Source organism: Bos taurus, chromosome 4 (assembly GCF_002263795.3).
Source record: "Bos taurus isolate L1 Dominette 01449 registration number 42190680 breed Hereford chromosome 4, ARS-UCD2.0, whole genome shotgun sequence".
NCBI classification, from domain to species: Eukaryota; Metazoa; Chordata; class Mammalia; order Artiodactyla; family Bovidae; genus Bos; species Bos taurus.
The window spans coordinates 107798070-107814558 of record NC_037331.1 but is presented as its reverse complement, the minus strand read 5'-3'; the positions used below and the strand labels follow the sequence as shown (position 1 = coordinate 107814558).

The window sequence follows — 16489 nt, the reverse complement described above, 5'->3', positions numbered from 1 at the left end:
GCAAAGTTAGGTGAGAGGGGGCTTAATGTAGATATTATTCCTCTGGGGGGGTAAGTACAAAGAGGAACAAGATTTTTCTTAGACTACAGTATTCTTACAGATTTTCAAACATTCTCCATATGTGCTAAGTTGCTTTAGTTGTGTCTGACTCTTTGAAATCCCATGGACAGGCTCCTCTGTCCATGGGGGTTCTCCAAGCAAGAATACTGCAGTGGTTTGCCATGCCCCTCTCCAGGGGATCTTCCCGACCCAGGGATCAAACCCGTGTCTCTTATGTCTCCTGCACTGGCAGGCTCTTTACCACTAGCACCACCTTGGAAACCCACTGCTAAGCAGATACTACATTTCAGACATATAAAACTAATGGCGAATGGCCTACAACAAATTTGTATTAAATACTGTATATTTTGTTAATACTATATATTAACTCAGCTCCAATTCTATTTTCTATGTTAATAGGATTTGAACCAGATATGAATGACTTTTCCTAAGTCCTTACCCTTCTGTGATTCTGCCTGAGAGCACATGGAACCAACAATAATTTACTCTATGCTATAATCATCCTGTTTTGTTTTTAGAAAACTCCCAAGAACCTGACAACACACATTTGTTATGGTTGCTCCTCGGCATTTAAATATGAAAACAATTAACGTGCATTTGCAGGGAATATGACAAATGGGAATTTGTGAGCAGACCAATTTTTCATTGACCTACGTTCAAGAACACTATTATAACTCAGGCTTGCCTCCCAAGTTGTTTAAATGAGTTGATTTCCTAGTATTTATGTGGGCAGGTTGACAGACGAGAATGACTCTGGTGTAAGCTCAAGGGTCCCTTTCTATTTCCCCTCCTCCAGGTTTCACTTTTGTGCTGATTCAGATGTGAGCTCTGTGCATTCAACCATCCAGCTAATATACTGAGACAAGAAAGCAATAACTTTTGTTCATTACATGAATTGTAGAGAAAGAATCAAGGGTTCAGGTGAATAAACTTTTACTATGGGAACAGCTCACTGGGCAGAATTTTCAGCAGGGTCAGAATAATCATACTTTGTGTCTTGAATATACTGTCTCCTACTTATGTCTTTTCTATACTCTTTCTCATTCTGGTATACCATCAGCTTGTAGATTACTGCAGGTTAAATACTATTCTTATTTTCTAGGTGAGGAAGCAGACACGGGCTCTTATATGAATTGTCCAAGTTCATGTTTTATGATGTAGTCCTCCATGCACAGAAAGTGGAGCCATCTCTGGTCACTTACGTATCTATTTTTTAAAGTTTTAGACTTAGTGAAATACCCTACCCAAACATCCTTTTTCTAAATGAAAGTAGAATTTTCCTGTAAATTGGGCAATTTCAAAGACAAAGAAGACAGAGAATTAACACCTTAGCAATTAATGTCATGATGTGAGCCCTACCTAAGACGTCCCTTTCCACTCTGTGAACCATAAATCAGAACCCATGCATAACTGAAGAGTGTAATTTAAGTGTAATGTATGCTCGCTGTGATGTCTGATTTCTGGGGTGATTATAAACTAAATATTGTCATTCATCCTGGATCTCAAAGTATGTGTGATAAGGAGTCAAGAAAAAAAAAAAAAGATGTATTTAGCATTCACAAAGGAGGATAAATAGTTAAAGCAGGATTTTTTTTGATGAAAAGGATTTTTTTTGATGCTTGGTTGCAGAGGTTTAGGTGGCAGGCAGGTTTCTCAGCAGTGAGCTGCCACTATGTCCTATATAGATTGCTTAGAGGCCAAATTGTGAAAAAGCTGAAAATATTGAGAGAACGCTAGGACTTCCTAGGTGGCACCAGTGGTAAAGAACTGCTTGTCAATGCAGGAGACATAAGAGACATGGGTTCAATCCCTGGGTCGGAAGATCCCCTGGAGAAGGGCATGGCAACCGGCTGCAGTATTCTTGCCTGGAGAAGCCCATGGACAGAGGAGCCTAGTGGGCTACAGTCCATGGGGTTATGAAGAGCTGGACACTACTAAAGCAACTTAGCATGCACACAGGCAGGCTTAAATTAATAGAAGGGAAGGTTTTGGGGAAATCCCCCCAAATTAGACTGAAACAGAAGCATCTACATAAAAGGACTTGGAAATATGTCTGTGGGGCCCAAATAAAGTTTGTAGTGAAGAAGTATGTGCGTAATGTGGTTTTGCTGTCAGTTCAGTTCAATTTAGTCACTCAGTTGTGTCCGACTCTTTGCAACCCCATGAACTGCAGCACGCCAGGCCTCCCTGTCCATCACCAACTCCCGGAGTTCACCCAAACTCATGTCCATTGAGTTGGTGATGCCATCCAACCATCTCATCCTCTTTCACCCCCTTCTCCTCCTGCCCTCAATCTTTGCCAGCATCAGGTAGTGCTTGGGAAACTCCAGGTACAGATTACACAAAGAGAAAGAAAGTTCTCAAGTTAAAGAGGTGCATTTGGGAACTAGCAAGATTTCTTCTGGCTTAGAGATTCTAAAACAGCCACAGAAGGAAACAAATCAATGCTTTAAACCCGTTGACAAAGTAAACTCTCTGGAGATGATTATATAACATCTAACTTACATGTTATAACTTCTCTCTGTGTAATTTGTACCTGAGTTTCCCTTGAAATGTAGCAGAAAACATTTATGCAGATGTTTACTTCACTTAATAATATGGAGGAAAGAGGACAGTGGGGTTCAAGCTCTGACTCTGAAACGAATGAATTATATGGCACAGGGATGTCACATGGATCTTTCATCAATAGAGAGAGAGTTGCTAGATGATGTCAGAGGTTTTTTTCAGGTTGGAACCATGGCTGCTGAAAGTCAAAATCACTCAGTCATGTCCGACTCTTTGTGACCCCATGGACTATACAGTCCATGGAATTCTCCAGCCCAGAATACTGGAGTGGGTAGCCTTTCCATATTCCAGGGGATCTTCCCAGCCCAGGGATCGAACCCAGGCCTCCTGCATTGCAGGCAGATTCTTTACCAGCTGAGCCACCAGGGAAGCCCCCAGAGAAATAATCGGGTCCAGATCATACATGCCAGGAGCTTAATTTTTCACAGAGACAATTCTCTCCTCCTCAGTTCCCTATGAGGTAGCAATTAAAGCCCTCATGAGAAGTGGCAAGAGGACCAGACTCAGGAGGCTTTGGTTGGGAAGCTGTGTCGGATCTCATGTGCATCCCCTCGTCTCATGGATGGCCTGCGATGCGGTTCACCATATGGCTGTGGCTGAACATCACGAAGGAGGATGTCCTGTGTCCTCATTTCAGTTTTATCGTCTCCTGCTGAAGGTTCTCACTCTTCAGAAAAGTTCACGAGTGAGGCTAGAAGTGGGAGATGGTGATGATTAGTGTTCCTCATTTACTCTGAGCCAGAGTGGACGCTCTGGCTGCAGCACTACAACACCTTCTGATAATTATTTATTAGTAGTGTTGTGATCTCCCAGTACCCCAGTGCCACCATCACACTTTGGCTTCCTCTCAATTTATTCTCAAGGTTTTACTTCGGAGAAATCGCATCGGCCTTTTTCACTCATCTGTTTTCTAGAATACATTTAATTGCAAATTAACAGCTTGTCTCTCAACTATTCCTAAATCTGGCTTTTCGTGTGTATGTGTGTGTGTGTCTTAGGAACATGCTTATCAAAGCAAGAAGGCTTTCTGATTTTACTAACTACAACTGATAACCTACTTTTATTTTTAGCCTCAGAAAAAAAAAATCTTTATTTGCAATATATTAGTGTTAAGTCTGCCAGGAGAGAGAAACAATTTGGGCAATTTAAAGCTGACATATAATTAAGAAAAATACACATTCAAACCTGGGTTGTTTTCAGTGGACCTGAAACTCACCAAAGGCTGATATTCTATAAATAAAGTTTTATTTCTTATACCTTGCATGGTGCATGCTAATTACCAGGTGAATTAAACAAATAAGGGTCCCCCCTTTTAGAGTGGGCTTCCCTGGTTTCAGACAGTAAAGAATCCACCTGCAATACAGGAGACCTGGGTTTGATCCCTGGGTTGGGAAGATCCCCTGGAGGAAGGCATGACAACCCACTTCTGTATTCTTGCCTGGACAATCCCTGTGGACAGAGGAGCCTGGTGGGCTACAGTCCATGGGGTCACAAAGAGTCAGACATGACTGAGAGACTAAGCACGCCACGCACCCCTTCAAGAGGATACATTTCCGAAAAGGGTGGGTATCAGGCTTGCACTTGTTGGACAAGGTGAACAAAGACAGAGAAGCTGGTTCTCCTGTTCATCCTGACCCTCTGCTGCCATAGTTATGATGTATACATGAGCACTGCTCTCACCTGCCATGAGGTTTCATTCTCTTCCCTTAAAATGTGTGACTTTGAACTAAATGAGCTCAATCTTTTCCATATCCAGCACTGTCTTTCTTCTTTATTCTCAGTAGCAAAATTGGACTGTTTTGTATCTGTGATGCCTGTGAAAGCATTTGAGGTCCAGCACACATGGCATTTCCCCCCTTAAAACATGCCTCCAACCCCCAGTATTCTCAGAGTACGATCTCCTTTGAATGTCTTCCTCTCTGCTACCCCCGACTAAAATCTTAACTCATCTTCAAGGGCCATTTCAAATCACATCCTTCATGAAGCTTTACTCACTAAATGCAATTTCTCTTTCTTCCCGTTGAATTCCTAAAGTGGGCTTTACAGATCTTCACTCTGTGTACCTGTTAATGTCATTCTTTGTGCAGACTTTTTATTGCTTTTATTAGAATGCATTCTCCTCAAGGAGTTGGTGCTATCGTCTTTGTCTCCTCCTAGTCCTCTGGGATAGAGCCTTGTATCTTTTGTGTAATTAGCAAGCTTGGTTAAATGTGCAATGCGTCTACCCATGTGAATTCTGTAATGGGACCCAGAGTCAACTGCATTATAGTAAAAGATAGTGAAGCAAGAGTTCTTTATTGTAAACCTTTAAAACAATTAGAATAATGAAGGGTAAGTTCAAGTTTAGGGGGCAAAATAGTTGTAAGTCAGAGGGGACAGTAAGCAAGACAGGAAGAGGCACGGATGATACCTTTTACCCATTGAGTAGGATCATATGCAAAAGGGAATTTAACTGAGTGGATTTCACCGTGGAAATATTTTGATCACTCTTGAAAGTATAGAAAAGTAGTAGCATAGTACAGGCAGGGCTGGGCTTCTGTTTTTCCAGGTGGTTAAAGAAGAGTTAATGCATGTTGAGAGCCCAGTGGCAGCAGTGTTACTAAGCTTTCTAAAAGTTGATCAATGATTCAAAAAATAATACAGATCTGGAGTTTTGTTATCAAGGAAAGAAGTCCTTATGTCCAATGTAGAAAGAAGTCCTTAGGTCCAATGCAAAAGGAAGTCTGTTCACGTTGAGAGTCAGAAGGAGGCAAGCGACTCCAGAGACCCAGAGAGATGGGCAGATGGTGGGTGAAGCGTGGGAAGGACCTTCCCTAAAGAGATAGGAGGCAATGAAAGTCTTTAAAGAGACCATGCTTAGCTTTTTGAATCTAGAGATGATAAATGTTGAATTGGGGCTTAAGGTCACGATGCTTATGGATGAAGGCACTTACTGATCATAGGTAACATGAATCTTTATCAGTAAGTCAGCCACAGCATCTGTAGATAAGGCACTGGGTAAAGTCAGGATGTAGAATGTTTAAAATAGCTGTCAAGGAGAGTGATAAACTTTTGAATAAACTTTAGACCTCAGCAAGGACTAATTATTGAGCATAAATGAGTTTTCAGTTCGCTATTTCTCCCTAGAAGACTCCTAGTGGGGAAAGTGGACAGAGTGCACTGGGGCGGCTGATCACAGAGTGTGACCTGGGGCAGCAGTTCTTGAGGACCACGTGGTCTCCATCAGTTCTAAATTATGCCACGAGTCATCTGTAACTCTTACAAGTACTAATGATTTTGGTTGATTTTTTAAATTCATTAAAGGTCACTTTTAAAATACTGTCTCTCACTGGCAGCTCAGTAGACTTCTTTGGACTGAAAAGTACCCTGTGGATTGGAGTCAGGGTTGTGGAAATTGTATGTACCTTTACCCTCACCTACGGGTGCTCCATGGTATATGCAGTATTGTTACTGATTTACCTTTAATTGTTGTGGCAGTCACACATTATTTAGCGTTTTGTAGCTGAAATGGATAGTTAACTGTGTTTTCAGTTTAACTTTACCCTGAATACAATTTTAATAAAGAAGGTAGGAATAGGAGGAGAAAATCAGGAGTACATCGATAACTTTATTGCCCTTACTCCTAAACTGTCTGAGAATTCAGTGGCGGGTGGGGAGAGATGTGGTTACTTTGCCATGTCTGTCAATAAAACCAAACAAATGGATGACAAATTGTTAGCCTGAACAATCAACAGATTTATTTTGCTCTGTTTATTTCTCATTAAGAAAATGCCCCACCTTCGTTTAGTCTGGTCTTGAGCCCTTTCTCTCTATAAACTGTCCCTAGATGATCTTATCAAGCAGTTGCTGTAAATGCATCTACATGCCACCGCTTCTCCTGATGTGTAGCTCCACTCCTGACCTCTGACTATTCTTCACTCGCCCTGGGATCCCAGGAACGTAAGCTGCACTAGGGTGTAGGAGCTTCATCTGTTTTGTTTAAAAACGTGTCTCTCCTGCCCAGAGGAGTGCCAGGTGCAGAGCTTGATGTTGACTAAATCTTTGCTGCGTGAATGTATAAGAGCCTTGTCTAAGCTCACATGGCTGCGACAAAAATATTTGCACTTTGCCCTCCCGTTCTGTTTCCCACAGCAGAAGACCAGCACAGACACACGCACAGCTGTGCGAACCAAGACCGTTAGAGACAGAAGTCTAAGGAGGACCCTTAGACTTCCTTTCTCCACATCTCCTCTTCGGTGTTCCAAGTTCAGGCCATCTTCTTACCTCTCCTGGAATCTGTCCTGGTTCCTCCTCTATCACCTCATTGACTCATCCTTCACAAAGCAACCACAGCCATCATTTTAAAGCCAGAGCAAAACTATGTCTCCCCCTCCCCTAGATGGAACCCTTTGATGACTTTTCCCTAATATTTAGAATAAAAAGCCCCATTCCTGTCTCTGCTGGGGTCCTGCTCCAGGATCTGGCCTCTCTCTGTCTGCAGCCACTGGCACCTTTTGGTCTGGCTCTAGTCACACTGCCCTTTTGGTTCCTGTCTTAGACTCTTTTGTACTTTTCCCTCTGCCCAGAATACCATTCTTCCTACCTTCTGGTGGATCTTCCACATTGTATCCATTCTAGGATGCATCTCAGCTAAGATGTTACTTCTTCTTGAAGACTGTTTCCAGTAAGCAGACCTGAATGAGAACCCACACCCTCCCATCCCAACAAAGCACATTGCATGTTTCATCTTCTTCCTTGCAGTCATCACTGTTTGATATCCTCTTATTAAATCATTTTTAAAAATTGTATTTTATATGGGAGTATAGTTGGTTAACAATGCTGTGTTAGTTTTAGGTGTTCAGCAAGGTGATTCAGTTATGCATACACCTGTACCTATTCTTTCTCAAGTTCTTTTCCCATTAAGGTTATTACAGAATATTGAGCAGAGTTCCTATAGTAGATCCTTGGTGGTTATCCATTTTAAATAGAGCAGTGTTGCTATCTCTCTTCCCCTCGCTTAAAGTTAAGTTTCATGAGAGCAATGACATTACCTGTCTAGTTCTCTGCTTTATCTTGAGTACTTAGCTTGGTTCCTGCATAGAGCAAGCACAGAGTAACTAGTTGATGACTGTAAAGTCCCTGTGGGATGGAGTCACATGGCAGGTGCCAGAATTAAATCAGGAATGAAGGATTAGCCTCATTAAGCCTGCGAACCTGATGTTCCATCTGCATCATTAAGAGTGAAAGACAAAGCTGCAGTTAATTCTCATAGAAAGAATAAGGGACAGTGGACACTAAAGCAGAGTAGGAGGCTGGGGTGGAGAAGGACACAATGATGTGCCTGGAAGACTGTTTTGGACCAAAGCGTATCGGAATGTAGAAGCAGCAGCACCAGGATGGAATCAGAGATGATTTTTGAAATGAATCTAACATTTACCAAGGGAGATCTTTCTGTTTAAAACAGTCCGACTAGCCAAGGTGTGCTTTGAGAGACCCAGAAAAACAAGTCTTAAAGGAACCCTGTTTATCACTGTGATCCAATTCTGTGTCCGAAGTCCAGGAATCCTTCACTTCTGTGGAGTCCACATTGGATGGTAGGCTCTCAATCCCCGGGAGAACCAAATCCTCCATATTCTTGGGTTTGTTATTGCCGAAGTCATTCATAGCTCAAGGCCAGTGCCTAAGAGTGGGCCACTTATTGATGCTCTGAACTCCACAGCTTCTGTTTCCTAAATCCCACCTTATTTGCTAGGCTCATTCAAAGCAACCATTGCCTTTTGAAGATGTATACTTCCAACCAGTTGCTATCTTTGATTTCTCTGAGTCTTCAAAGCATTTGGGAGTTTCTCTTGAAAGCATTCCAGCCTTGGATTGTAAGATTTGTCTGTCTTAGGTTCCTTACCCTAACTTGATCAGAGATAAAGACAGAATCTGGGTCTTAATCATTCCTATACACTCTGAAACACAGTCACATGCCTTAGACATTCATGAATCAGTGTAAAACTTGGAAGAAATTCTGCCATTTACTGGGTGTGTGATCTTGTGATTTACTTCTCTAAGACTGCATTTTCTTATTTCTAAAACAATTAATGGTAGAGAAAATGATAACCATGTCATAGGACTGTCAAAAGAATTAAATGAAGTAGTATATATATAGTGATTGACACAGAATGTAATAAGTAGTAGATGTTAATGCTGATAGATTTTATGGATACCCCAAATGTCAGTCCCAAGAGACCCCAAGAATAGCCCATCTTAAGTGACTGTCTTTGCTTGGAATAGTGATGACATTCTAAAGTATTGACTGTCATAGAGCCAATAGTATTGTACCAAAAATTTAACTGTGAATATGGATCTATAGCCTTAATTAAGAAAAAGTTGACAGTGGGAAATCACTTCTGAGTCTTATAAATAGGAAATTGGATTTCCTAATGGGTAATTTAAAATACCTTGGGAGCATAAATACACCTGGAGCACTCAAGCTATAGGTTGGTGACTCAGAGAACAAGGGCACAGAATTCTGAAATAAGCAACAGCAAATGGCCACTTAAGCTCTCAAAGAGCAAATTGCAGAAAATAAATTAATTCATTTAAATATGCATGAATCTCCTCTAAGTGAGGGAATAAGCTGAAATGGTGCTGAATGATTTCCTTTGTTATGTGTGTTCTGAAGTATTCATAATGCCCTATTTATGCCTTATACCTTTGATAAGAACAGATCCCAGAATCTTTTGCTTTATTAAATTGTTTTTAAAGTAATTCAGATTATGAAAGCAAATTCCAGTCAAAGTACAGATTGGTTTCATTGATTTGGAAAACTGGATCGCAAGTTTATCCAAGGAGAGATGGACCCCAGAGGAAATGAAAAGTGATTCTGATTAAACTGTTAGAAAAGAGCCTCAAAGGAGCTGACATAATTTTTGCAGAAACTTCTTAAAAGTTTGAAACTTGCCAACCTTTCTCCTAAAATATGTGCCAAGATTTTATCAACCTCTCTGCTACTGTGTGGCATGGCAATTTAAGTTCTAAGAATCAATATACTCAATTGTAGGTTATAGGGTAGATTTAGAATATTTATCAGAATCATTACTCATTTATTTCCGGCTCTCATCGGAGGTTTTCATTTTCATCATGGGAACCACAGACACGAAAACCCCAGTATTTTATGTCCTTGCCTGTTTAAAAACAAATTTTACAGTTGTATCACTGAATTCATAAAAGGAGAAGTGCCTGAAAGAGGAGGCAGAGATATCAAAAGCAGAAGTAAACTGTCGACCAAAGGCCTCTAGTGTTTGAGACTGTGTTCTATCTGATCTTTTCAAGGAGAGGGATTTAAGGAAATTACTATTTGCCGTGCACAGGCTGCTTGTCAGGGTAGCTTTCGTGTATGGCAGTGGTTCATTTTTGACGCCAAAGCAGTGAAGGAGAGCTTGGCAGCTGAGTCGGAGCTGGAACTGAGGAGACTGACTACAGAATGGATGAAGCTTAGAAAGGGATTTGGCAGCCCTGCCTGAGAACAAAAATAATCAAAAGAATTACCAAGAACCGTAAAACCAGGAGAACAGGAATATGAAGTACAGCAGCCTGTTTTTGGTTTTTTTGGAACATGGAAAAATATTAAACGTATTCTAAGTCTGTTAGGATGTCCATGTTTTTCTGTGAGTTTCTGTTATTATAGTAATTTCTATTTTGCCCTGAGGCTATGGACAGGATCAAATCAGAGACTTTGTTATTGTTTATTTTTTAAGTGTGGAAAAAGGCATACTTCTTCACACAGGATTTAAATATTTCGTACAAGTGCATATTTCTTCCCTATAGTTGAATATTTCCTTTGATGCCTGAGGCTTATTATTTGTATGCTAATTTGTTCTCTTGGAAAGCTATGATATATTATATTTGCAAATAATCTTTGAAATCTTTTGGAGCAACTGTGAAAAGAAACAATGCATTTCAGGACTATGGCGTGGCTTGTGTAAGAGTTTGTCATGAGAGGTCAAGAAGTATTTTATGTAGCTGAAGTGTGCACAGAGGTGGAGGAAAGTTGAAAGATGAGGTTGGTAATTTAGATGGGCTCAGATACTGTATCAGGAGAGGAAATCTGTATTTTAGTCTGTAGGCAATGAGGGAAGGTTTTATTTTATTTTTAATAATATTTTATTGAATACAGTTGACTTGCAGCGTTACGTTTCTGCTGTAATGTCAGTATACCTTTTAATACTCTTTGCCATGTAGGTCATTACAGAGTATTGAGTAGAGTTTGCTGTGCTCTACAGTGGGTCCGTATCCGTTAACTATTTATAGATGAAAGTGAAAGTCGCTTAGTTGTGTCTGACTCTTTGGGACCCCATGGACTACACAGTCCATGGAATTCTCCAGGCCAGAATACTGGAGTGGGTAGCCTTTTCCTTCTCCAGAGGATCCTCCCAACCTAGGGATATAACCCAGGTCTCCCACATTGCGGGCGGATTCTTTACCAGCTGAGCCGCAAGGGAAGCCCAAGAATACTGGAGTGGGTAGCCTATCCCTTCTCCAGCAGATCTTCCCAACCCAGGAATTCAACTGGTGTCTCCTGCATTGCAGGCGGATTCTTTACCAGCTGAGGTATGCCCTAGTACTGTGTGTATGTTAATCCTAATCTTGCGGTTTATCCCTCCCCTACCTCTCCACCTTGGCAAGCATAATTTTTGTTTGCTGCATCTGTGACTATTGCTGTTTTGTAAATAAGTGGGAAAGAATTTAAATAGAGGAGGGAAATGATCCCCTTTGTGTTCAGCAGTGATTTATGAGATCATTTTATGGATTGGATTAAAGAAAGATACAGTAAGTAACTTTAAAAAAATTCAGACTACTTACAAAGCTAGAACCTCATGTTAATTATTTCAGTAAACAAAAAGAAGCATTTTGTCACTCATTCTAAAAGGGCAAGATTTTTTGAATGATTAAAAAAAAAAAACTGATGGCTCTATTAAATATATTAAAATTGACACTTGAACAGTACAGGTTTGAAATGCCCAGATCCACTTACATACAGATAAGTTTTCAATAGTGAATGCTACAAATACTAAACAGTCTTCGGTAGGTTGAGTCCTAGGATGAGCAGAAACCACAGATACGGAGGGCCGACTATAAATGACAGGTGGATGAACCCTCAGGTTGTTCAGGGATCATCTGTTCTATAGTTTTCAATATGTATCCTTGACCTTTAAAATTCAAATTCAACTTCCATGTCTGTTTGTGAAAGAGGGAATTCTCTGCTTCAGGGATAGGCTCTGTGAGATCATTTGGTTCTTTACAACAAACACAAAACTCGAAATGTTGCTTCTCCTTGTGAAACGTGACACATGTCTGTTTCTGTAATTTATTCTGTGCTGTTGTTGCGACTCACCCAGATGACCTGCCATCCTTTCGTTTAAAACAAAGTGGTGCGATTGAAAGGGTCACATGTCGTGCAGATGGAGTTCCGGAGACATGAGAGAGTCATCACAATTACAGATCCACAACCACACGTCCAGTGTACGGGGTGTCTCACCACCCGCTGCTGTTGACAGAAGGATTATCTTGTAGGTAGAACTCAATACTACCCACAGATAATGAATCTGTTTTCCTATCTATTTACATCTAGGTACTAACTGTTCATTGATGTTTCTTTAAAAGCGTATGTTGTACAATAAATGGAAAAGCAGAATCTTTAGGAACTTCAGTGTGAAATATTGTTTCATCACTACTGTATTTCTGATGATTAGCTTGCTTTTTTAATAGCTCTGTGAAATGTTTTTCTAATCAGTGCACTTGAGCCAATATCAGAACTAGAATTCCTAATTCTGAGCCGAAACAGTTGGAGACCAACCAAATCAGGACCTTTAATAAGCATTGTAAGGGGAAACCCATCAATCATGTATTCCCTCTCCCTAGCTCTGCATACATTATTGAAAATTTTTATCAAGGTTTTTATACTAAAAAGTCTTTAAGAAATTCAGATGATACATATATTAGCATGTAGTATTATCTAATCAAAATTTGATGTGTCAGGGTGAGTCCACTAACATATTCATAATTTTAATAGTGTTAACAACTCTGAAATTGGCTGATAATTATTTTAGAATTAGAGGCTCTAATTTGTCCATTGGTAACATGTTTCCACTGACCTGCCAATGTAATACCAATAATAAATTATACTTCTGTCTTCTTTGAGATCATAATGGGCAGTTGAAATGGGATATTTCTACCAGAATTGAATATTAATTTTTTCATGAACATTCGAAACTTCTAAAATGTATCAAGCTCAAGACCACGTTTAGCATTGTGCTAGCAGAGTCTGATCATCTTCTCAGTGGTTTTAATTTAGTTAAAGACTGTGATTGAAACCAGTCTTTGTTGTTTTCAGTCACTCAGTTGTGTCTGACTCTTCACAACCCCATGGACTCAGCATGCCTGGCTTCCCTGTCCATCACCAAACTCTGTTTCCCAGAGTTTGCTCAGACTCATGTCCATGGAATCAGTGATGCGTCCAACCATCTTGTCCTCTGTGGTCCCCTTCTCATCAGTTCAGTTCAGTCGCTCAGTCATGTCTGACTCTTTTGACCCCATGGACTGCAGTGCACCAGGCCTCCCTGTCCATCACCAACTCCCGGAGTTCACTCAAACTCATGTCCACTGAGTCGGTGATGCCATCCAACCATCTCATCCTCTGTCCTCCCCTTCTCCTCCCGCCTTCAATGTTTCCCTGCATCAGGGTCTTTTCCAATGAGTCAGTTCTTCGCATCTGGTGGTCAAAGTATTGGAGTGTCAGCTTCAGCATCAGTCCTTCCAGTGAATATTCAGGACTGATTTCCTTCAGGATGGACTGGTTGGATCTCCTGGCATTCCAAGGGACTCTCAAGAATCTTTCTTCTCCAGCGCTGCAGTTTAAAAGCATCAATTCTCTGGTAGTCAGCTTTCTTTATAGTCCAACTCTCACATCCACACATGACTACTGGAGAAACCATAGCTTTGACTACACATATCTTTGTTGGCAAAGTAATGTCTGTGCTTTTTAATATGCTGTCTAGGTTTGTCATAGCTTTTTTCCCAAGAAGTAAGCGTCTTTTAATTTCATGGCTGCAGTCATCATTTGCAGTGATTTTGGAGCCCCCCAAAATAAAGTCTCTCACTGTTTTCATTGTTTCCCCAATAGTTGCCATGAAGTGATGGGACTCATGCCATGATCTTAGTTTTTGGAATATTGAGTTTCAAGCCAGCTTTTTCACTTTCCTCTTTCACCTTCATCAAGACACTCTTTAATTCATGTTTGCATTCTGCCATTAGAGTAGTGTCATCTGCATATCTGAGGTTATTGATATTTCTCCCCGCAATCTTGAATTCAGCTTTTGGTCATTCATCCTGGCATTTCGCAGGATGTACCCTGCATAGAGGTTAAATAAGCAGGGTGATATCCTTGACTTGCTCCTTTCCCAATTTGGAACAAGTCCATTGTTCATGCCTGGTTCTGACTGTTGCTTCTTGACCTACATATAGGTTTCTCAAGAGGCAGGTTAAGGTGGTTGGTATTCCCATCTCTTTAAGAATTTTCCATGGTTTGTTGTGATCCACACAGTCAGAGGCTTTAGCCTTGTCAATGAAGCAGAAGTAGATGCTTTTCTGGAATTCTCTTGCTTTTTGTATGATCCAACAGATGTTGGCAATTTGATTTCTGGTTCCTCTGACTTTTCTAAATCCAGCTTGTACCTCTGGAAGTTCTCAATTCACATACTGTTGAAGCCTGACTTGAAGGATTTTGAGCATTACCTTTCTCGCATGTGAATGAGTGTAGTTGTGTGGTAGTTTGAACATTCTTTGCAATTGCCCTTTGGGTTTGGAATGAAAACTGACCTTTTCCAATCCTGTGGCCACTGCTGAGTTTTCCAGATTTGCTGACATATTGAGTGCAGCATCATCTTTTAGGATTTGAAATAGCTCAGCTGGAATTCTATCACCTCTTCTAGCTTTGTTCGTAGTGATGCTTCCTAGGGCCCACTTGACTTCACACTCCAGGACGTCGGGCTCTAGGTCAGTGATCACACCATCGTGATTATCTGGGTTGTGAAGATCTTTTTTGTACAGTTCTTCTGTGTATTCTTGCCACCTCTTCTTAACATCTTCTGCTTCTGTTAGGTCCATACCATTTCTGTCCTTTATCGAGCCCATCTTTGCATGAAATATTCTCTTGGTATCTCTGATTTTTTTGAAGAGATCTATGCTCTTTGCCATTCTGTTATTTTCTTCTATTCCTTTTCAATGACCACTTAGGAAGGCTTTCTTATACTCTCCTTGCTATTCTTTGGAACTCTGCATTCAGATGGGCGTATCTTTCCTTTTCTCTTTTGCCTTTCACTTCTCTTCTTTTCTGAGCTATTTGTAAGGCCTCCTCAGACAACCATTTTGCTTTTTTGCATTTCTTTTTCTTGGGGATGGTCTTGATCACTGCCTCCTGTACAATGTTACAAACCTCAGTCCATAGTTTTTCAGGATGGAGGTTTATAACATTGTACAGGAGGCGGGGATCAAAACCATCCCGAAGAAAATCAGCCTAATCAGTGTTATTTTATCACTGTCAGCAAGGCTTCTGAGTACAATACCAAGCACCACGTGAAAGCCAAAATCTTAGCCAGAGAGCTTTACCCTTATTTACATCACATTAACACACAAATCAGAGAGACCCCAATGAGAACATTCTGTTGCCTCTGAATATTTCTTATGATATGTTTTAAATCTATGCAGTAAGGGTAAGTCATGTTAACACAGCGATTTTAAACATCTTACATTTTAGATCCCTTAGCTCAACCAAAATTTTACGTAGAACCTTAAACAATAAAGCTAGATAAACAAGTGTTTTGATTGAAGTACAATACAGATGCTATATGTGTATTGTGACTTATCACATACAGTTTTGAAAGTTACTAAAATACATTCATAACATTGTATATATGTCTTTCTAAATTTGCTGTGGCCTCTGCTTAATTTTTTCTTTAAGAAATAATAGCTAATAATACAAGTGAATACCGAGTGCTTCCATATATGTCAGAGACTCTTTTGAGTGCATCCTTTGAATCATTTTAGGTAATCTGACAAGAATCGAGTACCATTTTACAGGTGAGGAATCAGAGAGAGAGAGAGCAACTTTGTTGCCTGGGATCACAGAGTGTCCAAGCAGTAGAGCTAGGAGTGTCCTCTGGAGGGCTGGCTCCAGACTGAGGTACTTACCACCTCTGTACCGCCTTCTACCTAAAATAAAAATAACCTCGCACCAGGATCCCCAAAAGCACAGGCTGCTGTAGAGCGATGTTTGTCAGACGTACTTGAAAATTTTGCAGAGAACTAGTTGCCTTAGGGCTTTGTGGAAAATGAGCCCATACCTCTTTGCTACCTCTTGAACTTTTTTTGAAGCAAATGCAGGTATCAGCCTTGGCTGTACATTGGAGTCACCTGGGGCAGGTGGTTATAAAATGTACTGGTGCCTGTACTTTGTCCCTGACTTGGAGGGCCTGATTTAATCAGTCTCAGGTGTGGCTTTGATGCTGTTTGTTTTTCCCCAAAGCTTCCCAGGTATTTCCTATGCAGTCAAGGTTAAAAAGGACTATATTTAAAGCAAAGCTGCTTTTCTGCTATGTGCACACCTTTGCTCACACAGGGCAAAGGTATATGTGAGATGGGTGTCAGGAGGTACATAACAGAGTGGGATAAGGGGGCCAAAGACAAGCCATCCTAAGTTAATAGAACCACTTATGCATCTTCTTTCTTTAAAGTCGCTCAGTTGTGTCCGACTCTTTGTGACCCCATGGACCACACAGTCCATGGAATTCTCCAGGCCAGAATACTGGAGTGGGCAGCCTTTCCCTTCTCCAGGGGA

At 40.7% G+C, this 16489-nt stretch overlaps 1 protein-coding gene and 1 long non-coding RNA gene across 5 annotated transcripts in view; both read left to right on the top strand.

Moving 5' to 3' along the window:
- TPK1 (thiamin pyrophosphokinase 1) overlaps positions 1 to 16489 on the top strand; it is a 382700-nt gene that overhangs the window by 286588 nt on the left and 79623 nt on the right. The gene's annotated exons all lie outside the window — the stretch shown is intronic.
- Positions 1 to 16489, top strand: part of LOC112446451 (uncharacterized) — a 107616-nt gene that overhangs the window by 16750 nt on the left and 74377 nt on the right. The window contains exon 2 of one of the 2 annotated variants that reach the window (XR_003034450.2): positions 857 to 15863. The exons of the other annotated variant lie outside the window; for it this stretch is intronic. This is a non-coding gene — a long non-coding RNA (uncharacterized lncRNA). Of the gene's footprint in view, positions 1 to 856; positions 15864 to 16489 lie in introns of those variants that run through there. 2 annotated transcript variants of the gene reach the window in all.